The sequence below is a fragment of the Prionailurus bengalensis genome, chromosome C1, assembly GCF_016509475.1.
Source record: "Prionailurus bengalensis isolate Pbe53 chromosome C1, Fcat_Pben_1.1_paternal_pri, whole genome shotgun sequence".
In the NCBI taxonomy this organism is placed as follows: domain Eukaryota; kingdom Metazoa; phylum Chordata; class Mammalia; order Carnivora; family Felidae; genus Prionailurus; species Prionailurus bengalensis.
The window spans coordinates 27,851,364-27,878,535 of record NC_057345.1 but is presented as its reverse complement, the minus strand read 5'-3'; the positions used below and the strand labels follow the sequence as shown (position 1 = coordinate 27,878,535).

The 27,172-nt window shown below is 42.1% G+C and overlaps 1 protein-coding gene across 1 annotated transcript in view; it reads right to left on the bottom strand.

Annotated features, from left to right (window-relative positions):
- THRAP3 (thyroid hormone receptor associated protein 3) overlaps positions 1–17,852 on the bottom strand; it is a 77,012-nt gene extending 59,160 nt beyond the window's left edge. The window contains exon 1 of the mRNA XM_043574490.1: positions 17,734–17,852. The gene's annotated coding sequence lies outside the window, so the exon portion shown is untranslated. The remainder of the gene's footprint in view (positions 1–17,733) is intronic.
- Positions 17,853–27,172: the final 9,320 nt, after the last annotated feature.

The window sequence follows — 27,172 nt, the reverse complement described above, 5'->3', positions numbered from 1 at the left end:
AAGACATTTTCAAAGACACATATGTGAAATCTTCACTACAGATTTCTGTATGAACAAATGAACACTTGCCATCCATGTCGATAGGTAAAGCTAACTTTGAACCCCAGTGACACGAAATGGTATCCCCCAAAGTGAATTCCACTCTTGTAACACAGCTGCCTTACAAAAACTGTACTCAACTATTATATTTTGAATTCTGCCAATGAAATATTTTTCTCAGGGCGCTTGGCTGGCTCAGTTGGTAGAGCATGCAACTCTTGATCTCGGGGTCGTGAGTTCAAGCCCCATACTGGGTACAGAGATACTTAAAAAAAGGAAGCACCTGGGTAGCTCAGTCAAGCATTCAACTCTTGATTTCAGCTCAGGTCATGATCTCACACTTCATGAGAACGTGCCCCAGGTAAGGCTCTGCACTGCCTGTGGAGACTGCTTGGAGTTCTTCCCTTCTCTGTGCCCCTCTCACACTCTCACACATGCTCTCTCTCTCCAAATAAATAAACATTTTAAAAAAAGATAAAATAGCGGTGCCCACGTGGACCAGTCGGTTAAGCATCCACCTTCAGCTCAGGTCATGATCTCACGGTTCATGAGTTCCAGCCCCCCGCGAGGCTCTCTGCTGTCAGTATGAAAGAAATATGCTTCAGATCCTCTGACTCCCTCTCTCTGTGCACCCCCTCCCACTCTCTCTCATAAATAAACAAACATTAAAAAAAAATTTGGGGGGGGCACCTGGGTGGCTCAGTCGGTTGAGTGTCCGACTTCGGCTCAGGTTATGATCTCACGGTCTGTGAGTTCGAGCCCCGTGTCGGGCTCTGTGCTGACAGCTCAGAGCCTGGAGCCTGCTTCGGATTCTGTGTCTCCCTCTCTCTCTCCCCCTCCCCTGCTCATGCTCTGTCTCTCTCTGTCTCAAAAATAAATAAAAACATTAAAAAAAATTTTTAATAAAATAAAAATATTTAGAGAACATTTGCTTTCTCTACTTTTATTTAAGTACTCACATTAATAGCCTCAGTTTTGCCTCTTGGCCTCCAAAGCCTAAAGTATTTTCAGAACCGTTAGAGAAAAAGTGTGCCAACTCTGGTTCTACATCATTTGCTTATTTTTTCTTTTTCTTTTAAGTTTATTTATTTACTTTGAGAGCAAGAGAATGAATTTCAAGCAAGCTCCATGCAGTCAGCACAGAGTCCAACATGGGGCTTGATCTCACGAACAGTGAGATCATGACCTGAGCCAAAATCAAGAGTCAGACACTTAACCAACTGAGCCACAAAGATGTCCCTACATCCTTTGCTTATTATTAACAAAGGCATTTAGTACAAATGGCCATACAAGAATAAACCCTTAATGAGCAGTAATTCTCAAAACCGTAGGGGTCTCAAATGGTAAAAACTGTCATTTTTTAATCCTTGTACCTAGTAACTTATAGTAAGACAAATACAATTAGTAATCAACATCCCAAAGCAATTTCCAAAGCACTGGCCCAATAAATAAGAAAAAAACACATGCTTAAAGGCTGACTACCTTTGATTCCCCAGCACCACCAGCCAGTAATTTTGACACCTGTGATAAGTTACTTTATTAAATCCCATTATCTGTTTCCTCATCAGTAAAATGGGTTCCTGCTACAAAGAGCTGTTACAAAAATTGAATGAACTGATATATGTGTAAAGTACCTGAAAAAGTACGTAGCACATGTTAAGCACTCAGCAGATAAATATTATCAATCAGGCCAATGTCAAAATCAGAGTTAAAAGACCAGATTTCAACCAGCTAATATCGGTAGTCATGTGGTCATTAAACAATGACTGTGTCTCTTCTCCCAAGAATTCAGAATTTGTCTTTATGGTAGACTAGGAAGGTAAGACCATTATACATCTTCAGAACCTCTTAAAGAAGCAGTAACTCTGGCAACAAACCCAAGCCTAAACTTGATCCCAGACTGAAAGAGCTGGCTGCCTAAATGACACCACTATTCTGTGCCAAGGTTCTCAATTTACAAGAGAGAGAGGGATCAATATGTCATCCCTACACCTGACAGTTTCTACCCAGATTGGTAGTTTTTAAAATCAAGCTTTCAGGCTACACAGAAGTACCTTGGGGCAACATAACATTCTCACCTGAATCCTCCGGACCAACCAGCAGATAAAACTGCCAGGGAATTCCTAAGAGCTACTTTCCCATCTTTTTATCACAATGCAAAACTTTTACAAGCTACCACTTCCTGAAAACTTAAACCTCTATTTCCTCGAGAGGCTCCTGGGTGATTCAGGCAGTTGAGCGTCCAACTCTTTTTTTTTTTTTTTTTTTAACGTTTATCTATTCTTGAGAGAGAGAGAGAGAGAGAGCACGCGCAAGCAGGCACAAGAGAGCAGGGGAGGGTCAGCTCTAAGCTGTCAGCACAGAACCCGATGCGGAGCTCAAACTCACGAACTGTGAGATCATGACCTGAGCCGAAGTCAGATGCTTAACTGACTGAACCACCCAGGGGCCACGAGCATCCATTCTTTTTTTTTTTTTTTAATAAACATTTATTTTTGAGAGACAGAGAGACACAAAGTATGAGCAAGGGAGGAGCCGAGAGCCCAGGAGACACAGACTCTGAAGCAGGCTCCAGGCTCTGAGATGTCAGCACAGAGCCCGACGCGGGCCTCGAACTCACAAACCGCATCATGACCTGAGCCGAAGTCGAACACCCAACCAACGGAGCCACCCAGGCACCCCTTGAGCATCCAATTCTTGATTTCAGCTCAGGTCATGATCTCAGTTTGTAGGACTGAACCTCGTACTGGGCTCTGCACTGACAGCACGGAGTCTGCTCGAATTCTCTCCCCCCCTCTCTCTACCCCTTCCAGGCTTGATCATGCACACACACTCTCTCTTAAATAAACATTAAAAGAAAATTACCAAAAGGGCACCTGGGTGGCTCAGTCAGTTGAGCGTCCAACTTTGGCTCAGGTCATGATCTCACAGTTCGTGAGTTTGAGCCCCACATCAGGCTCTGTGCTGACAATGTGGAGCCTGGAGCCTGCTTCAGATTCTATGTCTCCCTCTCTCTCTGCTCCTCCCCTGCTCACGCTCTGTCTCTCCCTCTCAAAAATAAATAAACATTCAAAAAAAATTTTTTTTTAATGGGGCGCCTGAATGGCTCAGTAGGTTGGGCGTCTGACTCCGGCTCAGGTCATGATCTCGCGGTTTGTGAGTTCGAGCCCCATGTTGGGCTCTGTGCTGACAGCTCAGAGCCTAGAGCCTGCTTCGGATTCTGTGTCTCCTCTCTCTGCCCCTCCCCCTCTTGTGCCTTGTCTCTCTGTATCAAAAATAAATAACTGTAAAAAAATAAAAAGAAAAATAAATTTTAAAAATTTAATAAAAAAGAAAAAATAAAAAATTTACCAAAAAAGCAAAAAAAAAAAAAAAAAAAAAAATACCTCCCTTTCCTTGAAAACCACTAGTTGTGTCATATTAGTACTAAATAGCTTCTTCAGGGCAAGTACCAAATTAAATTCCTTTCTGTATCCCCAGTGTCTAGGTACATATCTGCTGAATGACAAACAAATGAATTATTAGCCATATTTTGTTTTATTATGGAAAAATAAACAAAATTAAACATTTTAACCATCTCTGAGTGTACAGTTCAGTGGTATTAAGTACATTCACACCATTACACAACCATCACCACCATCCATCTCCAGAACTTTTCCATCTTCCTAAACTAAAACTGTGTGCCCATAAAACAATAACTCTCCCACGCAGAACACTACCCTATGAATCTGACTGCTCTAGGTATTTCATGTAAGTGGAATAATAAGACTTGCCTTCTACGTATAGTTTATGTAACCTAGCATAGTATCTCAAGGTTCATCCATGTTGTCATGTATATACAGCTTTAAAAAAGAGAAAAGCAGGTACAGAATTGTGAAAGTTGAGTATTAACTAAGCTTTTATTTGCCTAAGCAAACTGTTCAATTCTTTTTACCTAGTTTTTTTCTTCTTAGTAGTACACGCACAGTAAAAATGTCAAACTGTACAAGAGTATACAATGAAAAGAGGTCTTTATGGTTTCTACCCTCCTTATCCCCAACTTCTAATCCGCCTCCCTGATTGAATTTTTAATTTTGGAACACAATCACCAAAAACATGTTACCTTGCCTTGACAACGTCCTATTAGTAAGACATTCACTTGGCCTATCAAGACTGGCCATTCCCCTCTTCTGAAAATACTATCATAAAGATAAAACAATGTACTTAAAAATTTTTTTAAACATTTTACAAACATTTCACTCAGTTAATACTCATTGAGCACACGCTATGAATAACATCTTTGCTAAGCAGCATACTGTGGCAAGAAAAATTACAAGCTCTGAAATCACATAAAAATTAATTTAAGGAACACCAGGGTGGCTCAGTCAGTTAAGCATCCAGTTCTTGACTTTGGCTCAAGTCATTTTTTTTATTTTTTTAATCTGATCTTTTATGTTTTTAATTTTTATCTAATTTTTTTTTATCTGGTCTCACGGTTCATGGGATCAAGTCCCATATCTGGCTATGTGCTGACACTGCAGAGCCTGCTTGGGATTCTCTCTGCCCACCCCCTGCTTACACACTCTCTGTCAAAATAAATAAAAAGTTAAAAAAATTAGTTTAAAACATTCTCTTGTAAGCCTGTTTCCTGATCTATAAATTAGGAGCAATACTACCTCATAAGCTGCTGCAATAATTAAATGAGAAAAACGTCTAAATTTTAGTAGAGTTCCTAGTAGTAGAGCAAGCACTCAACAGTAAAAATAATTCTTGGGGTGCCTGGCTGGCTCAGTGGGTGCAGCATGCGACTCTTGATCTCGGGGCTGTGACTTCAAGCCCCACATTGGGGATAGAGATTACTTAAAAATACAATCTTTAAATAAATAAATAAACAATTCTTAGTTTCTTTCTCTGGACACTGTGGAAAGCATAAAGATGAATCAGAAACTCTGTACCTTTCCAGGTGCTTATAATACAATGGAGTTTATCTCGGCTCAGTTTGCATTATCATTATTCTGCTGAGAACCTGGTTAATACAACTTCCAGCCAGCTTGCACTTAATAACGTTTATGGACCTATTTCTAAATCTCATGAAAGAAGTATCTGAAAAAATAATTATGACTTGAAGTGCTAGGAGAATAAAGAGAAAATTCAATACCATCAAGACTATACAGAGGCTGTGTTAGCCTCAAGGCAGCCTACAGCTGACTTTAATCAAAGAGCAGAGAGTCTTGTGATTAAGAGATCACAATCCACTCTAAAGGCAAAACACTATCCAAGAGAATATGAGTTTTGGACAACTAGGACTAGGAGAGTCACAAAGCATTAATAACTGGAAGCACTCCCCTAGAGATCGTATCTAGTACAACCTTAGTTTTACAGAAGGAAAACAGCTCACAAAAAGGAAGGCTTTTACCCAAGATGGTGACCTAAAACTAGAGTCTATGGGGCACCTAGGTGGCTCAGTCAGTAAGTGTCCAACTCTTGATCTCAGGGTCATGAATTCAAAGCCCCACATTGGGCTCCATACCAGGTATGAAGCCCACTTAAAAAAAAAAAAAGAAAGAAAAAGAAAAAGCCCTTGGTCTTCAGTGTCCCAATTCTTTCACATCATGACGCTAGCCATTTACCTGTTAAAGAACCTTAAGCCACAGGGGCACCCAAGTGGCTCAGTCCATTGAATGTCCTACTAGGGCTCAGGTCATGATCTTGTGGTTCATGATTTCGAGCCCCGCATCGGACTCTGTGCTGACAGCTCAGAGCCTGAAACCTGCTTCAGATTCTGTGTGTGTCTCTCTCTGCCCCTCCCTACTCATGCTTGCCCACTCGCTCTCTCTCTCAAAAATAAACATTAAAAAAAATTTTTTTAATAAAAAATTTAAAAAACTCACATGAAACTTAAAACCATGCAAAAAAAATACGGTATTTTGTTTAGGAAACCATACATGTTTAGTAAAAGTCTAGAAAAACACACAAGTATCATAAACACCAAAATCAGAAGCAAGGTTGAGAGAGAACATTCCCAGAAGATTCAGTTGTGGTAGCAGAGCTTTAGTTCTTAATTAAATTGACCTCTTAAATACACAGGTGCTACTTGTATTATTCTTTGTACTCTTTTGGTTACCTTCATATTGCAAGCTTTTTTTTAAAGCATGAAGAAAAAGTTTATACAACACTGAACACTGGTTGTGCTCCTTTTAGATTCACTCCCTTTCCCAGTCTCTAGAGGAAAAAAAGATTCTCTAGGATAGTGACAAAGAAGTACAAGTATTCCCACATACCTCACCAACTTCCTGGCCAAACACAGATTTTTGCAAACACTTCTAAAGCTTGAAATAAGATTCATAAAGCAGTGCTCTTAAGGTCACATCAAAGAAACAACTCCACATAGGGGCACCTGGGTGGCTCAGTCAGTTAAGCGCCTGACTTCAGCTCAGGTCATGATCTCACCATTCTTAGGTTCAAGCCCTATGTCAGGCTCTGTATTGACAGCTCAGAGCCTGGAGCCTGCTTCCTATTCTGTGTCTCCCTCTCTCTCTGCCCCTCCCCCGCTCACACTCTGTATCTTCTCTGACTCGAAAAATAAACATTAAAAAAAATTTTTTAATAAAAAAAAAAAAAAAAAGAACTCCACATCGAAGGACAAGCACATGAAGATTTCTGTTGAATACAGGCAGAATGGTAAAGTCATGTTGCAAACACACAACTAACCTGAATTAGCATCCTGACTCCACTTCTTTGCAGGCTTGAGCAAGGTGTATAATCTAAGTTTCCTCAGCTCTAAAAAATAAATACTGTACACTAATCTTACAATCTATCATAAGAATTAAATGAACTGATGAATGTAAACCACATAGCACACCGTATTCTAAAAAGGCAGTTTGAAGAAAAAACAAAATTGGAAGGGAGAGGCTTTTTCCCCAGCAACATGTTTACATAATTGCCAAAAAACAAAACAAATCCTTAAAGGTAATTGTTTTCAGAATCATCTCCAAAATACTATGCTGATACACAAAGAGCTGTACAATGAAAAGCAGAGATCAGGCTAAATCCCTAGGATGTTGCCTAACTCCACATCAGGTCCAACTCAGGCACAGACTGCTGAGTGAGGGAAAAAAAAATTACACTAATTGCTATATAACTTGTAACAAGAAATGTAGTCAAGAAAAAGTTTTAAATATTTTCAACAGGAAACTAAGATTGCTCAAGAGTTACTCTAAGAAAATCTTAGTTTTGCGAACATAATGCTTTATGATAAAGAGACAAACATCAAAAAGTGTATCCAGGATTTATATATTTGAACAATGGTTTCTTATTCACTAAAAAGAATAAAGGCAGAATACAAAGCCTGTATATTCCTATAGCTCTGCAGTGATACTTAATACCCAACAAGGAAACCAAAGATCCTCTCCTGAGAAAGTGCCCTCTATTCCTTGTTGGCAACTCTCAGATTAGTTACCAGAATAAGATGAGGTGAGAAGGGTAAGGTCAAAATTCCAGCTGGAATAACATACTGTACATAAAGCTACAGCTTATGTATACTTTTGACTAGCACATAAAATCCTAATTTCCGAATAACCACAGCAATAATTCAGTTGACTACATTGAAATTAAGTAACTTATCTTTTATTTACATTTATCATTCACATACTCAAATACCTCATTTATAATGAGTGTGGGTATCATATTTTATCAGGAAGTTAGCACTTTGAGTTAACCATGTTAAAAAATTCTTCATTAAAAAAAATTCATTAAGGGGCACCTGGGTGGCTCAGTTGGTTAAGCTTCCAACTTCAGCTCAGGTCATGATCTCACGGTTCGTGGGTTCAGGTCCCACGTCAGGCTCTGTGTGGACTGCTCAGAGCCTGGAGCCTACTTTGGATTCTGTGTCCCCATCTCTCTCTGTCCCTCCCCCATTCATGCTCTCTCTCTCTCTCTCAAAAATAAATAAACATGAAAAATTTTTTCATTAGGTTTCCTTCTCTGAAAGAGATGTTCAGGGGCACCTGGGTGGCGCAGTCGGTTGAGCGTCCGACTTCAGCCAGGTCACGATCTCGCGGTCCGTGAGTTCGAGCCCCGCGTCGGGCTCTGGGCTGATGGCTCAGAGTCTGGAGCCTGTTTCCGATTCTGTGTCTCCCTCTCTCTCTGCCCCTCCCCCGTTCATGCTCTGTCTCTCTCTGTCCCCCCCAAAAAATAAATAAACGTTGAAAAAAAATTAAAAAAAAAAGAGATGTTCAAAAATGATCAAGAGATGTTCAGGGCATCTGGTTGCCTCAGATGGTGGAGCGTGCAACTCAATCTCTGGGCTGTGAGTTGGAATCCCCACCTTGGGTGTAGAGACTATTTAAAAATAACATAAAACAAAACAAGAAATGATCATAACTGCTATGGCAAAGCATTTGCAACAGTTAAATGACACTCTTATGTATCACTCATCCAATAAATTTCAGACCCACTGCTACTGAGCCAAGAGTCCAACCATTTACTGAGAAGATTATTCACTGAAATGGCTAAACTCAAATTCAAATGGAGTTTAAAACAACTACATATGAGGGGTGCCTGGCTGGCTCAGTCAATAGAGCACGCAACTCTTGATCTTGAGGTTTTGAGATTGAGCCCCACATTGGATGTAGAGATTACTTAAAATCTTAAAAAAAACTACATGCGAGAATTTCTAGTGTGCTCAACTAACACTGTTTTATTCAACTGTGAAAACAGCACAAGACTAGAGGGCTTTGGTTCTATTTGTGCCTAAACTTGTGTGAGACAGGGTTTTCACTTTTACACATCCAAACTATTTAATAATAAATGACAATATGTGATTATATTAAGTTTCATAAGATATTAAACTGTACAATTTTTCACATATTCTTTACATTAATGTCAAACATACATACTGTTTAATTCTCTCAAAGAAAGGTATATTTTCATTTTAAAAATGAAAAGATGTGGGGCACCTGGGTGGCTCAGTCGGTTAAGTGTCCAACTCTTGATTTTGGCTCAGGTCATGATCTCATGGTTCATGAGACTGAGCCCCACAAAGGGCTCTGCACTGACAGAGGGGAGCCTGCTTGGGATTCTCTCTCCCTCCCACCCTCCCTCCCTCCCTCTCTCTCTGCCCCTCCCCAGCTCGTGCTCTCCCCCCAACCCCAAAATAAACAAACACTTTTTTAAAAGATACAAAAAGCTAAGCAAATATGGTCAATTCTGAAATACATCTTCTGTCATTCTATCTGCAGCAGTGAACCACAAAGTCTGTCAGCTGAATTCAAGCCCATTATTTCTGAATAAAAGTTAAATATTTTAACGTTAGATCTAATAAACATGACAATAACAAAATGGAGACATTTTATTATCTGAGGACCCTGTCTTAATTTAGTGACCAATCTACTCCCTAGACCACTACTCTGAGCAGTATAGCACAGTGCCTAGGAGGAGAGGGTTAGAGCCACACCTAGATTCAAATCCTCTCTCTTTCCTTGGGCCTCAGCATCATTTGTAAAACAAAAAGTTATTTACTAACCTCCCAAAATATAGGTTTAAATGACATAATGCATGTAAAGTGCTTAAATAAACATTTACTTTTGAAAAAAAAACTCAATCTATAAATGTGCTTCTTTAGTATTTAGATTGAGTTTACATCTAAGTTTGCTAAAGACATTTTACACCTGTTGTCCCAGCATATTAATAGCATTCTCTCTCAATGGTGTCCTGCTTCAAATTGATAAATTATATGGTCACAATACTAATCTGGCAAAAATCTAACTCAAGACAAACATCATTAAATCAGAGGAAAAGTGAACTATTCCAGTTAAGAAATGGCACCCAAAACCTCTCCATTCAAGCACTTACAAAGATGGTCATACTTCAGTGTGTATATTTTACCTCCCTTTCCTTCTCTCCCTGCTAAAAGGGAATCCAAAAGCAAATACTGAACTCTAGCTAACAATATGCATGTTGAAGTGTTTAGATGTGAAATGTACTGACATCTGAAACTGACTTCAAAATGCTTCAAAAATGTGGGGCGCCTGGCTGGCTCAGTCAGTGGAGCATGCTACTCCTGATCTCAGAGTTGTGAGGTCAAGCCCCAAGTTGGGCATGAAGCCCACTTAATTAAAAAAAAAAAGGGGGGGGGGCGCCTGGGTGGCTCAGTCAGTTAAGCGTCGCTCAGGTCATGATCTCACGTTCCGTGAGTTCGAGCCCCGCGTCAGGCTCTGTGCTGACAGCTCAGAGCCTGGAGCCTGTTTCAGATTCTGTGTCTCCCTCTCTCTCTCTCTGACCCTCCCCCGTTCATCCTCTGTCTCTGTCTCAAAAATAAATAAACATTAAAAAAAAATTACCATAAAAAAATGCTTCAAAAATGTTAAGATGAGAAATAGTCAAAAGACTTGAATAAACATTTCTTCAAAGATACACAAATAGCCACAAGCACATGATAGCCAACATAACGGGTTTTAATTCCTACCATTTAAAACAAACAAACAAACACAAAATAAGTGTTGACAAGGATGTGGAAAAAATGGGAAACTAAGATTTCTATCTCCATTTGAAATTGAACAGATACTCTAAAAGGATAAGCAACTTGCCCCAGAGTCCCAGTTTAAAAAAAAAAGGGGGGGGTGGGGGTGGGGGGCACCTGGGTGGCTCAGTCAGTTAAGAGTCCAATTCTTGGTTTGGCTCAGGCCACAATCTCACAGTTCAGTGAGTTTGAGCCCCTGCATCAGGCTCTGCACTGATGGTGTAGAGCCTGCTTGGGATTCTCTCTCTCCCTCTCTCTCTATCTCTCCCATTCTCCTTCTCAAAATAAACTTAAAATTTTTTTAAATAAAAATAAAAAATAAACAAAAAAAGGACTTCCATTTCTCATCCCCTGCATCTGATAACTAAGGCCTCTAGGTACCAAAGATCATGTACCTCTATGAGCACACTCTACTAACACCGCAACAGAAAATGTTTTGCTGAAAATACAAAAAAAAATACAACCTATCAAACTACTTTCTTCAAACTACTTTCATGGGGCGCTTAGGTGGTTCAGTCGTTTAAACATCTGACTTCAGCTCAGGTCATCATCTTGCTACAGTGAGATTAAGCCCTGTGTCAGCTCCCACTGGGCTGGGCCTGCTTGGGATATTCTCTCTCTCTCTCTCTCTCTCTCTCTCTCTCTCTCTCTACCCCTGGCATGCCCTCTCTCTTTCTTTCTCAAAAATAAATAAATAACTACAACTACTTTCATGTTAGATGTATCCTCCAACACTAAGTAGCCTCCAGAGCAAAAAAGGAAGAGAACAAGCCAACAAATGAAAATATTCTCTTCCTCATTCTACAGTCATTCAATATGGCACTACATTCAAGGCCACTTTAATCACCTAATATGGCTGGCTGAATGGTCAAACAACTTGTACTTGCTAATAGTAAAATGTCCAGCAAAAACTTATGTGACAAATAATCCCGAAACAAAGGGAGAGAACAGGCAAGCTAAAATCTATGCTATGAACAAAGGAAAAACAACATTAACCCAAGAATCAACACTATCACCCAAATTTTCCAAGAAAACAAGAATATCACAAATACACTTTTGCACTTTAAGTCCTTTTAAAGCAATGTTTTAAGTATTCAGCTTTCATAATAAACCAAAGAGGTTCATCTCTACTTCCTCCTTGGTTCCTTCCTGTCTACCTTTACTATTCAGAAATACCTTTTAACCGGCATCAAAGGGTGGGAAAAAAAATCACAAGTACAACAAATGAGAACGGAAATCTCTTCTATATACCCAAACTGCTTACACTGGCCTAAAGAACTAGCATTATACACAGGAAACTTATTTTCTACATTACAAATTGCTGCAATGTTATTTTTTTTCAATAAGCACCTATCTATAAGCAGAGGAAATAAAACTGAAGACAACTACCTGCCCCCACCAAGGGTTTTACAGGTTGTGCCTTGCTTAACTAAACCATAGGGCAGGGGGAGGAGTTAGGGAATCAATGTTGTTTTAATTTTTAAAAATGAAATGTTGGGGAGCCTGGCTGGTTCAGTCAGAAGAGCATGCGACTCTTAATCTCAGGGTCATGAGTTCGAGCCCAACATTGGATATAGACTTAAAATAATAAATTTAAAGAAAAAATTTTTAAATAGATAAAAATGTAATGTTAAGCAGAACCCCAGAGTAAAAAATTAGCAATGCAGAAATGCTCTTTCCTGAGGCACCCTCCTCACTCCAAACAGTATTTGAAGTTCAGGGCAGAGCTTGAACTCACAACCCTGAGATTAAGACCTGAGCTGAGATCAGGAGTCAGATGCTCAACTGACTGAGCCACCCAAGCACCCCTCCAAATGGTACTTAAAAATCTCCCGTCCAATCTATACTTGACTAAACTTACAAAAATTCAAGAAAAGCCATCATTATCACAACTTCTACAGTTAACTCAGTTTTACAGAATAGCCTTTACAGAATGGCTTTTGAAAACAAATTTTTTTTTTAATGTTTATTCATTTTTTGAGAAAGACAGTGCGAGCAGGGAAGGGTCAGAAAGAGAGGGAAACACAGAACCCAAAGGCTCCTGAGGCTGTCAGCATAGAGCCCAATGCGGTGCTCGAACCCATAGGCTGCAAGATTGTGACCTGAGCCAAAGTCGGATGCTCAACCGATTGAGCATATCTTGCCTATTAAAATAGAAAGGGACCCCATATCTTGCCCTATTAAAATAGAAAACTCTGAGTTATTACCCCCCCCCAAAAAAAACCTACACACAGAAATTGATAGCAAAGGACTTCACACAGGCATATTAAAAACACATACAACTTTGGTTCTTATCCCTGAGGACAAGAGTCTAAAGTCTTCTAATTAGACATTCAGCAACTTCTCTTTGCTTGGTCTTCTTCTATGTTCTGAAACAGGCCCAGCTATGCAGTTACAACATTCCAGATGCTAAAAACCAAATCAGGCAGAACAAAAATGAGGACCCTGGGGGCACCTGGGTGGCTCAGTTGGTTGAACATCTGACTTCAGCTCAGGTCATGATCTTGCGGTTCGTGGTTGTTCAAGCCCCACATCAGGCTCTGTGCTAACAGCTCAGAGCCTGGAGCCTGCTTCAGACTGTGTGTGTGTATGCACGTCTCTCTCTCTCTCTCTGGCCCTCCCCTGTTCCCACTGTCTCTCTCTAAATAAATATATAAATAATAATAATAGTAATAATAAATGGGCAGGAGTCAGATCAATGCCTTTATGCTTTCTAAAAGCCCTTGGGTTTCTGAGTTTGGAAACAAAATAATACAATGTTCTGAATTTTATCTCCCTCACTGTCCAAAAAAAAAAAAAAAAAAAAAAGGCACCAATACGGAAAACAATTTTTTCATTTTTTTTAATGTTTATTTATTTTTGAGAGACAGAGCACAAGCAGGGGAGGGGCAGAGAGACAGAGAGAAACACAGAATCCACAGCAGGCTCCAGGCTGAGTTGTCAGCACAGAGCCCGATTCGGGGCTTGAACCCACAAACCGCAAGATCATGACCTGAGGTGAAGTCAGATGCTCAACCAACTGAGCCACCCAGTCGCCCCCAGAAAACAATTTTTAATGGTGATACAATGTTAAGACAGCAAAAGGACTTCCAGTGCAGGCAGTAGAGACCTATATCATATATCTAGAACAAATTAAAATGCCTACAAACAAGTAATATAAAGGTGTAAAATAATACCAAGTGACACTCTGCTCCGTGTCAGGGATACATGTCAGGCTGTGGAGAGGGCTACGACAAACTGGAGAGGACATGCCCAACCAGAGAAGATGGCTGCTGCAAAGCAGAAACACACTGCCAGAAGAGATTTTTCAAAAGCACACTGAATCCAAATTTTTACATAAAATCTCCTTGGATTTTTAATGTTGACAACAAATTCAAATTTACAATACTGTGTGAGCCAATCAAAACACATCTGGAGATTGGATTTAGTCCATAAGCTTTCAGTTTTCAACCTCTGCCATATAAAGAAAAACACATGCTTCTCTCAGTGGTAGAGCTCTAACTCTGGGGTAGAAAATACACCCTATGCTTCCAATAACATGCTGGCATGTCAAAACACACTACAAAAAAATATGAATATACATCTAAAACCCCTAATTGCTGAAGGAAAGCAAGAAGAAAATCTTACTCTGCATTTCTACCACTAAAATAGAAACTATTTCTTCCAGTGGAAGAAAAATTAGGAAATGGGTTTTCATGAAACCGAGCTCACTAATGTTCAGCTTCCTCAGTATATGCATCAGCCCGTACCTTGCGAACAAAAAGAAACGAAAAGATGACTCCTATGGCACATTTAACTTTAAGAAAAAAGTTCCTGGAGCACCTGAATGGTTCAGTCCAGTTCTTGATCTTGGCTAAGGTCATGATCTCACGGTTCTGAGTTCAAGCCCCGTGTTCACTGGGCTCTGCACTGACAGAGCGGAACCTGTTTGGGATGCTCTCCCCCCCTCCCTCTCTCTGCCTCTCCCCTGTTTGAGCTCTCTCTCTTTCCCTCCCTAAATGAATAAACATTAAAAAAAAAAAAAAGTTCCCATAAAAGACTAAGAAATGGGGCACCTGGCTGGCTCAGTTCTTGGGGCGACTCTTGATCTCAGCATTTTCAGTTTGAGCCTGACGTGGTGTACAGAGATTACTTTAAAAAAAAATAAAAAAATTCTTGAAGAAAATCAATCTTTTAGAAAAGGGTACCCGTGACGCTGAACTCTCTTGGTAACCCTTGGGCAATTACTTTTTTATGGGTTATAAACCAGCATAACAGACTCTACAGCAGTGGTTCTTAAACACTGAAACTAATGAATAAGATGGAACATATTGAACTTTGAGGAAATACACTCCCCCACAAAAATTTTACGGAGCTCACGGGCCCCCTACAGTACATGGACCACGGATTAAGAATGGCCTGTTCTGGGGCCCCTGGGTGGCTCAGTCAGTTAAGCATCTGACACTTGGTTCTAGCTCAGGTCATGATCTCATGGTTCGTGGGTTCAAGCCCCACATCAGGCTCTGTGCTGATGGTGCAGAGCTGGCTTGGGATTCCCTCTCTCTGCTCCTCCCCAGCACTGCTCTCTCTCAAAATAAATAAACTTAAAAAAAAAAAAAATAGAAAAGAATGGCCTGTTCTAAACATTAAACCTACACCGTCTCCAAACTCCTCCCTTCTTCCCACCAATACATCTCTATTCTATCCCTCTACTTAAGCAACTACCACGTCCAGCCTGGACCAATACAACAGCCTCTTAAATGTTATCCCCCATAATCCATCTTCCACACCTCTACAAAAGTGATTTTAAAATATAAATCAGAAAGCTTTGATGGCTTCCACAAACAACCTTACTGTCCATCTGTTCAGTAACTACTCTGTGTATCAACTACTTTCGGCCTCTTTTCAGTTCTGAAAGCGCACTAAATTTTCGCCTTCAAGTTTCAGCACTTGCTGTTACCTCCACCTAGAAATGCTCTCTCCTACAAAACTGGCTCCTCGCTCTCACCCAAAAGAACTTCTCTGACCATCCTTAAGTCTCCCTTGTTAGCAAAGAGTCCCCTGCTAGGGATCTCCACATTACTTTTCTCAATTTGTCATTTATTTGCTTACCTGCTGTATCTTTCCCCCACTATACTGGCAGTTCTCCAAAAGCAAAACCCCTTTGTCTCACATGCCCCTGTACTCCCAGAGCCTAGCACAGGAGCCGGTAGACGGTACGTCCTCAGGCACTATTTACTGAATCAATCTGAGATGTTTACAGAATGACCATGTGAAGCAATCCATCAAAATCTAGTATCTGAGGGACGAGCATTAACCACACTTCCTTCAACTCAGGATGTCAACGTGCCCAAGAGAAACAGCCTAGCATCTTAAGATTCTCAGGGATTGAGACTATCCAAAGAAATAAATAAATAAAATTAATCATCTGCCTCCGCTCCCTCTCAGGCAGCCTCATCTTCTTCCATCTCAGCACTAATCTGCGCTAATCTCAGAAATATTCCAAGCTTCCTCCCTGCAATCGCTCAGTACAGGACACTCACTCTTTTTATAATCCATGATTTCAATGGCTAAATCAAATTCAAAAAGTATCCGTATGTGGTGGCAATGCTAATGAAATATGCTAGAGAACTATTTTTGCTGTAGTTCTTCTACACCACCACTAAAACTGGACTGTACTTCATCCGCAGACTAAAAACATCAGTCCTCAAAACCGGAGATCTTTCACTGCTGCCAAAAGGTTTAAAGGACAAAAAAATAAGCCTATATTGGACACAACGATTATTAAACAGTGTTTTATGAAAACTTCAATTCACCTATTACAAGATACAATCAAGCCTGACTGGCTACAGAATAAACTTGGTTTCGGTATTGCTAAAGTCTGTGCACTAGTTCACAAAGCAGAATTCCCAAGAAAGAGCAAACTAAGCCCCATTTGCTCCAGAAGTTTTTCATGGCAGGAACCACTTCTGACTTCAACAGGCTACTGTTGGGACACCTCAAGCTGTCCAGATAGCCTAACAGACAATAGTTGCATAAACAAAAAAGGGGAGGGCCATCCGAAAGGAAAGGAAAATGATAGTGTGACACATGCCTTTCCACTCTGGGCCCACACTGGAAATCCTGTAAGCGATGAGGATAATAATAATGGCGTTTAATACATGCCAGGTAATGAGCTAAGCGGTTTTCAATTTAATCTCATTTAATCTTCACAAAAACTCTATAAAATAACCCCGTTACTTACCGCTATTTTGCAGATAAGGAAACTGAGGCACCTAGAAGGGAAGCCCCTTGACCTAAAATAAAAAGCTAACAGAACCAAAATTTGAACCCACGAAAGCTGGCTCCAGAGTCCATCTGTTATGCTGCCACCAGAAGCTTCGTTGGCTCTCGCCCGCCAGGCTCTACCATACTGAGGCTTCTCCTTCAATCCAATTAACAATCCCTCCGTAAACACCCTACTACCATTGATGGCTTCGAACTTCTGGGCACCAGCGCTACTCGCCAGCTTCTGCCAAGCTCCACCCCTAAGATTTAGAAAAGCAGTGAGAATAGCTGATAAAAGTTGCTGAAGTGCTAAGGGAGGCAAAGAAAATTGCCTTCTACAAGCAGAACACACGCCAATTACCACTGGAATGCATATCGGCTTCACCTCCACCCCAAGAGACTGAAATAAAAGTGGGCGCACAAATGTTCCCGTAGCAGATAAATTTGGACTATGCCTCCTCTGGCCGCAAGGCAAAAAAGAAGGACTAACATTTACTGAGGGCCAGCCACATGCGCCCTAGGAGAAGGCAGAACCAGGCCAATGGAGACCGAGGGGAGGGGGAGGGGGGCTGGGTTGCACTCAAAGAGTTCGGGGAAAAGAAAAAAATCCAAATAATGGGGTTCCTACGGCCAAAGGGAGAGCTGAAGGATGTGGAAGCCTCTCCCTCACAGCTTACGAGGAGGAAAAAAAAGAAGTACGAGCTGCTCTCGAGAAAAGGAGGACTAAAGCGTCGGGAGCTAGGCCGAAGCGAGGGGAAGCCCTGAAGGGCGGGGAGGGGGAGGAGCCGAGAGAGTGGGGCCCGCTCAGAGGCCTGGGGGTAGGCGCGGGGAAGCGGCTCCGCGCCGGGCCTGCCGGGGACCCTGACCCAGCCGCCGCGGAGAAAAGACAAAAACGAAAAAGACTGGAGCTGGCGGAGCTGCCCTAATCCCCATCAGAGGCCCTCACTCACCTGGGCCCACCGCAGCGATCGCAGCTGCAACCTCGCAACGGCACAACCGGCCCGAACCTCGCCCCCGCCCGACAGCGCGCCCCGCGTCCCCGCTCTCCGACGGCGGTAGCTGCGGCGTCGTCCCGCTGCCTCCTGGGAAATGTAGTGCTAGGCCCGCCCCTCCTCGCCAACTTGCCGGCCGGCTTAACTACGTTTCCCACCAGGCAAGGCGAGCGTTGGGCCCGCCGCTTTGCGTCACGCGCCAGGTTGTCGGCAGTCACGTGGGTTGCTCCGTTCCATCCCCTCCCCCCGCCTGGGTGGCCTGGGGAAGAAGGAGGGAGGTGGACGGAAGGGGCGGGGGCGTTGCTGACGCCACTACCCCCACCATTTTGGAACCAGCCTGAAGGGAGGGCCTGAGCCCCACCCACTCGCGGCCTGCCTTCGTTGTGGTGGAGACTCTGAGCTGGGAATTTGGTCGCCAGGCTTTCCGTCTCTTCCCTGCTACCTCTCGTTTTGTGACCTTGAGCACATCGCCTCCCCTCAGTGAGCCTTGGTTTCCTCCCTTATGATACGAGACGGGTAATTTCTATCCCGCAGAGTTGCTGCGAGAGTCCGACAAGTAAAGCACATGAAAGCGGCTTGTACCCTGAAAGCAGCGTGACTCAAAATGGAGCTGTTTTTATTGTGATAGCGTGACCTCTGTGGGAACCCCAGGAGCCCGATGGGTCAAGCTCCGTCCGGCCTCATCTCCCGCATCCCCTACCCCCACTCCCCCACCCCGGCCTATGACTGTGGGAGCACAGAAAGAGATTTTCTAGAAGAGTAGTCCCGTGAAGCTTGTTAAAATGGATGCCACGCACCTATTAAACCAGAAGTTTCCCAGGAACTATATAGGCTTGGAATCTGTGTTATAAGCAACTCTCCAGTGATTCTTATGCACCTACAAGCTTGAGAGGCACTGCATTTATCAGGGTTTCGCACATGCTTGTTTCCTCCAGAATTACTGCACTAGTGAACTCCAACCTTAAAGACTGGCTCAAATGTCACCTCTTCTATGAAGCCTTCCAAGTTTACAAGCTCCTCACTATATGTATTCCCACAGTAGCTTCGCACCTTATTCTATAATTATCAAGGCCTGTGTTTGTCTCCCCCACCAAACTGTGAGCTCTTTGAGAACAGAGATCGGTTTTGGTGGATTTCTGCAACCCCAGGGCAAAGTAAACATGACTAAATATTGAAGAAATCTACTGTTCTTTCTGCAACGAAAGCTCACCAGGCTCCACTCAACTTTCAGACCGTGCCACATCAGCCCTCACCCTTACTGACCTCAGCAGCAGTATTTCCAGGCTGCTTACTCTTTCTTCCTTCTTTGAGCACTTCCCTGCATGTTGTGTAATGTTTCTTGAAAGGTTCTGATTCAACTTAATTTTCAATTCACAGATTTTCTGAGTGTCTGTTACATGCCATACCCAGTGCAAAATACTAGGAACACGATGGTAAATTAGAGGGATACAAAAATGCATAGTCGTTCCCCTTGGTTTCTGAAATACTCTGTTGGATCTCTTCTTACCTCTCTCCCACCTCTATCGGTTCCCTGGCCCAAAACTTACCCCACGGTTCCAGCCTCCTCCCTCTCTTTTCATTCAGCCTCTCCTCGCTCCTTGAGTGATCTGGCATACTCGGGTAGTTTTCTGTCTCTGCTGTGCGTTTTACTCCCTTAACATGTTCGCATCAACTCAGACTGTTTCAGATGTGTAGGAGTCCCCATACCTTGGTATCTCAAACTAATCCTGCTGAAGACTGAACTCTTTTTGCCTCCAATACATTACCTAATTGTGTAGTTAATTGTTTATGTGTCTGTATTCTCCACTAAGCTTTGAGCTCCTCTCATGAAAGAGAACATTTTAGGGGCACCTGGGTGACTCAGTCAGGTAAGCATCCAACTTCTGCTCAGGTCATGATCTCATGGTTCGTGAGTTCAAGCCCTGAGTCAGGCTGTCTGCTGCCCAGCACAGAGCCCGATTTGGATCCTCTGGTCTACCCCCCATCTCTCTCTGCCACTCCCCTGCTCACTCTCTCTCTCTCAAAAATAAACACTAAAAAAAAAAAAAAAAAAAAAATTTTTTAAAGAACATCTTTTCACGGCATTCATTTGAGTCAGGCCTTGTACTAGAAGCTCAGGAGGAAAATGACAAGCAAAACAAATGTGGTCCATGCCTTCACAGAGCTTACTTCTAACTGGAAAGACAACATTAAGAAATCTATTGTTGGGGGTCCCTGGCTAGCTCAGTTGGTAGAGCGTGTGACTCTTGATCTCAAGGTTCAAGCCCCATGTTGAGCTTAGAGATTACTTAATTTTAAAAAAATTATTTGGGGGGAGGGGGCAGCTCCTGGATGGCACCGTCGGTTAAGCATCTGACTTCAGCTCGTGTCACGATCTCATGAATCGTGATTTCAAGAGCCGATCTCATGAATCGTGATTTCAAGAGCCGTATCAGGCTCTGCGCTGACAGCGCGGAGCCTGCTTCGAATTTTCTGCACCCCCCCCCACCCCTCCCTAGTTTGTGCTCTCTCTCTCTCAAAAATAAATAAGGATTTGGGGACACCTGGGTGGCTCAGCCCATTAAGCTACCGACTTTGGCTCAGGACATGATTTCACAGCTGGTGAGTTGAAGCTTGTGAGTTTGAGCCTCACATTTGACTCTATGCTGACAGCTCAGAGCCTGGAGCCTGCTTCCAATTCTGTGTCTCCCTCTCTCTCTGCCTCTCCCCTACTTGTGCTCTGTCTCTCTGTCTCAAAAATAAATAAACATTTTAAAAAGGTTTTTTTTTTTTATTAAAAAAATAAACATTTGGGGCACCTGGGTGGCTCAGTCAGTTAAGCATCCAACTTCGGCTCAGGTCATGATCTCATGGATGTGCAAGCTCAAGCCTCACATCAGGCTCTATGCTGATAGCTCAGAACCTGGAGCCTGCTTCAGATTCCCTCTCTCTCTGCCCTTCCCCTGCTCATGCTCTGTCTCTCCCTCAAAAATAAACAAACATTAAAAATAATTTTAAGGGGCGCCTGGGTGGCGCAGTCGGTTAAGCGTCCGACCTCAGTCAGGTCACGATCTCGCGGTCCGTGAGTTCAAGCCCCGCGTCAGGCTCTGGGCTGATGGCTCGGAGCCTGGAGCCTGTTTCCGATTCTGTGTCTCCCTCTCTCTCTGCCCCTCCCCCGTTCATGCTCTGTCTCTCTCTGTCCCAAAAATAAATAAAAACGTTGAAAAAAAATTAAAAAAAAAATAATAATAATAATAATTTTAAAATAAATAAATAAGCATTTTAAAAATTCAGAAGAATATTCTTGCATCAAGTGTCTTTAAAAAAAAAAAAAAGTCTGACTCTTGGTTTCAGCTCAGGTCATGATCTCACAGTTCCTGGGATCGACCCTGGCATAGGGATTTGCACTGGCAGCATGGAACCTACTTAGGATTCTCTGTCTCCCTCTCTCTCTCTCTCTGTACCCCTCCCCTGCTTGCACTAGTTCTGGCATGTGTCCATGCATGCTCTCTCTCTCTCAAAATAAATAAACATTAAAAAAAATTTTAAGTCCATTGCAAAAAAAAAAAAAAGTCTACTGCATGCATGATTAATTATCACTGTGATAAGTGCAACACAGGAAAGTATGTGATACATGCCATTGACAACATAGAACAGGGGTTGGCAAACGATAGGCTACAAGCCAATTCTAGCCCTCCTCCTGTTTTGGATGGCCAGAAGCTAGGAACTGTTTTTACATTTTTTTAAGTTCTTTTTTTTTTTTTTTTTATTCATTTATTTTGAGAGAGAGAGAGCAAGTGTGACCAAGGGAGGGGCAGAGAGAGAGAGAGTCCCAAGCAGTCTCCACACTGTCAGCACAGAGCCGAATGCGGGGCTCAAACTCATGAACCTCGAGATTGTGGCCTGAGCTGAAATCAAGAGTCAGATGCTTACCCAACTGAGCCACCCAGGTGCCCCTGTTTTTACATTTTTAAATGGTTGTAAAAAATCAAAAGAAGACTAATATTTTGTGACATGTGAAAAGTACATATGAAATTCAAAGTTCAGCATTCATTCGTTCATTATGTATTATCTATGGCTGTTACGACACAGAATTGAGTAGTTTTGACATTCTGTGACCTGCAAAGCCTAAAATATTTATTATCTGCCCTTTATAGAAAAAGCTGATTATTTTTTTTTCTTTTTCTTTTAGAAAAAGCTGATTCTGACATGGAATCTAGAGATCTTGACCTAGGCTAGAAGGTCAGAGGAGGCTTCACTGAGGAAGTGACTCATAAACTTGTAATCAACCAGGCCAAGAACTAGGGAAGCACATTACAGACAAAAGGAAAGGCATGTGGGAAAACCCTGTGACCTGAAGGAACTTGGCACATCGTAAATATTGTTAGGCCTACACACTGAGTGTAATAGGAACTAAAACACAATAAGCCTGATGAGGTCCTAACCAGCCATATCCTGCTGGGTCTGATTGGCCATGTTGAGGATATTGGATTTTATTCTGAGAGCAATGGGAAGCTATTGAGAGATTTATAAGCAGGGGAGGGATTCAGATTTCCTTCTGCAAAGGATTATTCTGGCACAGTGTGAGAATGGATTAGGGCAAACCAGAATGAAAGTGGAGAGACCAATTAGGAAGTCATACTACGGTAGTTCAAGCGAGAAGATAAAATGTCTTGATCTAATGTGTTTTCAGTGGGGATGAAGAAAAAGTAAACATATTCAAAAGATGCCCAAAAGATATTTAGGAGGGGAAGAACAAATATTGTTACAACGTCATACTACCCCAAACAATCTACATATTCAATACAATCCCTATCAAAATAACACCAGCATTCTTCACAGAGCTAGAACAAATAATCCCAAAATTTGTATGGAACCAGAAAAGACCCCAAACAGCCAAAGCACTGCTAAAAAAGAAAACCAAAGCTGGAGGCATCACAATACAGGACTTCATGATGTATTCCAAAGCTGTGATCATGAAGACAGTATGGTACTGACACTAAAACAGACACTCAGATCAATGGAACAGAATAGAGAACCCAGAAATGGACCCACAAACGTATGGCCAACTAATCTTTGACAAAGCAGGAAAAAATATCCAATGAAATAAAAATAGTCTCTTCAGCAAATGGTGCTGGGAAAACTGGACAGCGGCACACAGAAAAATGAACCTGGGCCACTTTCTTACACCATACACAAAAATAAACTCAAAATGGATGAAAGACCTAAATGTAAAACAGAAAGCCATCAAAACCCTACAGGAGAAAGCAGGCAAAAACCTCTTTGACCTCGGCCGCAGCAAATTCTTACTCAACACATCTTCAGAGGCAAGGGAAACAAAAGCAAAAATGAACTATTGGGACCTCATCAAAATAAAAAGCTTCTGCACAGCGAAGGAAACAATCAGTAAAACTAAAAGGCAAGAGACAGAATGGGGAAAGATATTTGCAAATGACATATTGGATAAAGGGTTAGTATCCAAAATCTATAAAGAACTTTTCAAACTCAACACCGAAAAAACAAATAATCCAGTGAAGAAATGGGCAAAAGACATAAATAGACACTTCTCCAAAGAAGACATCCAGATGTCAAACTGACGCATGAAAAAACGCTCAACATCACTCATCATCAGGGAAATACAAATTAAAACCACAACAAGATACAACCTCACAACTATTCGGAATGGCTAAAATTAACAACTCACGCAAAAACAGATGTTGGTGAGGATGAAAAGAAAGAGGGTCTCTTTTGCACTGCTGGTGGGAATGCAAACTGGTGCAGCCCCTCTGGAAAACAGTATGGAGGTTCCTCAAAATATTAAGAATAGAACTACCCTACGACCCAGCAATTGCACTACTAGATATTTATCCAAGGGATGCAGGTATGCTGTTTCAAAGGGGCACATGCACCGCAATGTTTATAGCAGTGCCATCGACAATAGCCAAAGTATGGAAAGAGCCCAAATGTCCATAGACGGATGAATGGATAAAGATGTGGTATATATATACAATGGAGTATTACTCGACAATCAAGAAGAATGAAATTTTGCCATTTGTAACTACGTGGATGGGACTAGAGGGTATTATGCTAAGCTAAATTAGTCAGAGAAAGACAAATATATGAAATATATGACTTCACTCATATGAGGAATTTAAGATACAAAACATGAACATAAGGGAAGGGAAGCAAAAATAATATAAAAACAAGGAGAGGAACAAAACATAAGAGACTCTTTTTTTTTTAATTTTTTTAATGTTTATTTATTTTTGTAAAAGAGAGAGAGAATGGGGGAGGGGTAGTGAAGGAGGGAGACACAGAATCTGAAGCAGGCGCCAGGCTCTGAACTGTCAGCACAGAGCCTGATGCAGGGCTCAAGCTCACGAACTGTGAGGTCAGGACCTGAGCTGAAGTCGGATGCTTAACTGACTGAGCCACCCAGGCACCCCCATAAGAGACTCTTAGATACAGAGAACAAACTGAGGGTTGCTAGAGGAGTTGTGGGTGGGGTGATGGGATAAATGGGGAAGCGGCATTAAGGAAGACAATTGTTGGGATAAGTACTGGGTGTTACACATAGGGGATGAATCACTAGAATCTACTCCTGAAATCATTATTGCACTATATGCTAACTAACTTGAATGTAAATTTAAAAATAAATTTAAAAAAAAAAAGAGGGAATTTTATGTGGATCCTGAGAAACTTAACAGAAACCCATGGGGGAGGGGAAGGGAAAAAAAAAAAAAAAGAGGTTAGAGTGGGAGAGAGCCAAAGCATAAGAGACTCTTAAAAACTGAGAACAAACTGAAGGTTGATGGGGGGTGGGAGGGAGGGGAGGGTGGGTGATGGGTATTGAAAAGGGCATCTTTTGGGATGAGCACTGGGTGTTGTATGGAAACCAATTTGACAGCAAATCTCATATATTAAAAAAATAAAAATAAAGAGGTAAAAAATAAAAACCAAAAAAAAAAAAAAAAAGAGGGAATTACCTATGCTGCAGAAACTTTGTATCTTCATGGTACCTCTTAGTCACCACTGTAATCTTTCTCTCAAAACTGATAATTATCTTGACTTTTAACATTGTAAATTTTTTTCCTATTTCTGTGTTTTATGAATAAAATCATAACACTGTAAAAAAAAAAAGATATTTAGAAGGGGTGCCTTGGTGGCTCAGTCAATTGACGTCTGACTCTTGATTTTGGCTCAGGTCATGATCCCAGGGTCATGGGATCAAGCCCCATGTGGGGCTCCATACTGAGGTTGGAGCCTGCTTAGGATTCTCTCTCTCTCCCTCTGCTCCTTTCCCCAACTCGTGCTCTCTCTCTCTTAAAAAAAATAAAAGATATTTTGGAAATCAAACCTACTGGTCTTGATGATTGACTGAATGAGAGAGGGAGGGAGAATTCAAGTCTCCTTTTCCAGTTGGAGCAACTGTGTGAATGGAAGTGCTGTTACTGCCTCCTTCCTACTCTGCTTGTACAAGTCTGCCCACACTCAGCACAATATATTGGAATCATCCATTACATGCCTGTGTCTCCAGCAGAGAGCCATCTCCCAGAAGGCAACAATGAGCTTGTTCTTTGTCTTCCTAGAGGCCAGCAGCCGTCTAGACACAGAATTGGCAGCAGTATATGCCTATGGACTTTTCTTGGTTCTTCTTTCTGTTTCTTATAGGGTATCCTCTAACATTCTGATCACCCAGGTTCAAAATCTTAGAGGAATCCTGGCTTTCTCTTTCTACCTCATCCACCATATGGCATCAAAGTCCAGTGTATTCTGCCCCCAAAACATCTTTTAAATCCCCTGCCACCCCGTTCCAAGCCTTGACATGTCCCAACACCTGCGAAGTGATTAGAATAGTATCTGGGCCAGAGTAAGGAGTAAATAAGTGTTGGCTCTGATTAAAAGCTCTTCCCTGGCCTCCCTGCCTCCTGCCTCCTCCTACTCTCCATCCAGGCCCTGCTCCAGAAGGTAGTCAGAAAGCTGTCTCTCAAGCCCAACCCTCATTGTATTGTTCTCTGGCTTCAGTGCTTTCAGGATCAAACCCTAAATCCTCAATGTGGTCTACATCCCCACGTGGTCTAATCTCCCAACTGTCTTTCCAGTTTCACTTTCACTTTCAGAGGCTGTCCATTGACATTGGGATGAAGGGCAAGCCCAAGGTCTTCCCCCATCTGGCCTCCATGTCCTCACCAGCCTCAGCTTTCAACCCAGCATTCCAGTCATGCGTGCTTGTCTTGACCATCCTCTGGACTTCCTGCCTCCTTCCTGCTCCCTTCTTTCCCAATGGCCCAACCTATCAAAGGCTTTATCTCATCGGTTCTAGTCCCTCTCCATCAAGAGTCCCCCAACACCTACTCTGCATTTGTCAAATTCTATCTTACGTTGTTGTGATTTCTGTACATCTCCTCCTAACCTGGGAGCAAATAGAGTGACTATCAGTTGCTATGGCTGCTCAGCCCCCTTCCATTCCTCCTCCTCTGGTAAGAGCACTCTGATAATCCTCTGAGAAGCCTTCCCACCCCCACTCTGACTCCAAGATGAGCAGGTGACTCTGGTTGATCAGCACATTTCATTCCTTTGGCCACAATGATTGGCGGGTAGCTCAAACCAGGCTAACAGAGGGAATTAACATCAGCCTGACACCCATGCTGGAACCCTGAGAAAAGAGCCCTCTTTTTTTTCTGGGATTGCTAAACCAGAAGACGAGCAGCCTGGACTTGTTAATGTCATCTTCACCACGATTTGGAGAGAGCCTTCCTGAGAATGAAGCCAACACGATTGGAAAGCAGAGCCATGAGTTGAGAAAGACAAATTCTGATGTGGAAATGGTGGGGTTCGGAGCTAACAGCTAAGAAAGAATTCTTGAAACATCTTTGGTAAAAAAAAAAAAAAAAAAAAAAAAAAAGTGGTTTTATTAAAACACAGGGACAGGACCCCTGGGCAGAAAGAGCTGCACTGGGGTTATGACGGATAACTGAGTACCTACTTCCAGGTTGGGAGGGGGATAGGGATGGCCTAAGTCTCTAAGGAATTTCAGAAGGTTTCCAGGACCTTGAGGGGGCTAGCTGTTGTTAGGAAAAGGTTATTTATCACTGTCTAATAAAATCTTAGTCATGAGACCCTTCAGATGTATATCAGTGGGCCATATGCTTGGAGGATGATTGCTAACGTGTACTTGGGAGGTAGAGATAAAGAAGTTTCCAAAGGAATTTTTATGTATTAAAGGAGACTTACAGGATCCTGGAGGCTGAGATAACGTTAAGATTGCTTTTTGCCCTTAGCAAAGTGTCATCATCGAGGCAGCTGAGTTCCCAGAGGAAGGTCACTCTGCCTGTCTCAAGGACCTGTGGGGCGCCTGGGTGGGTCAGTTGGTTAAGCTTCCGACTTCGGCTCAGGTCATGATCTCATGGTTCTTGAG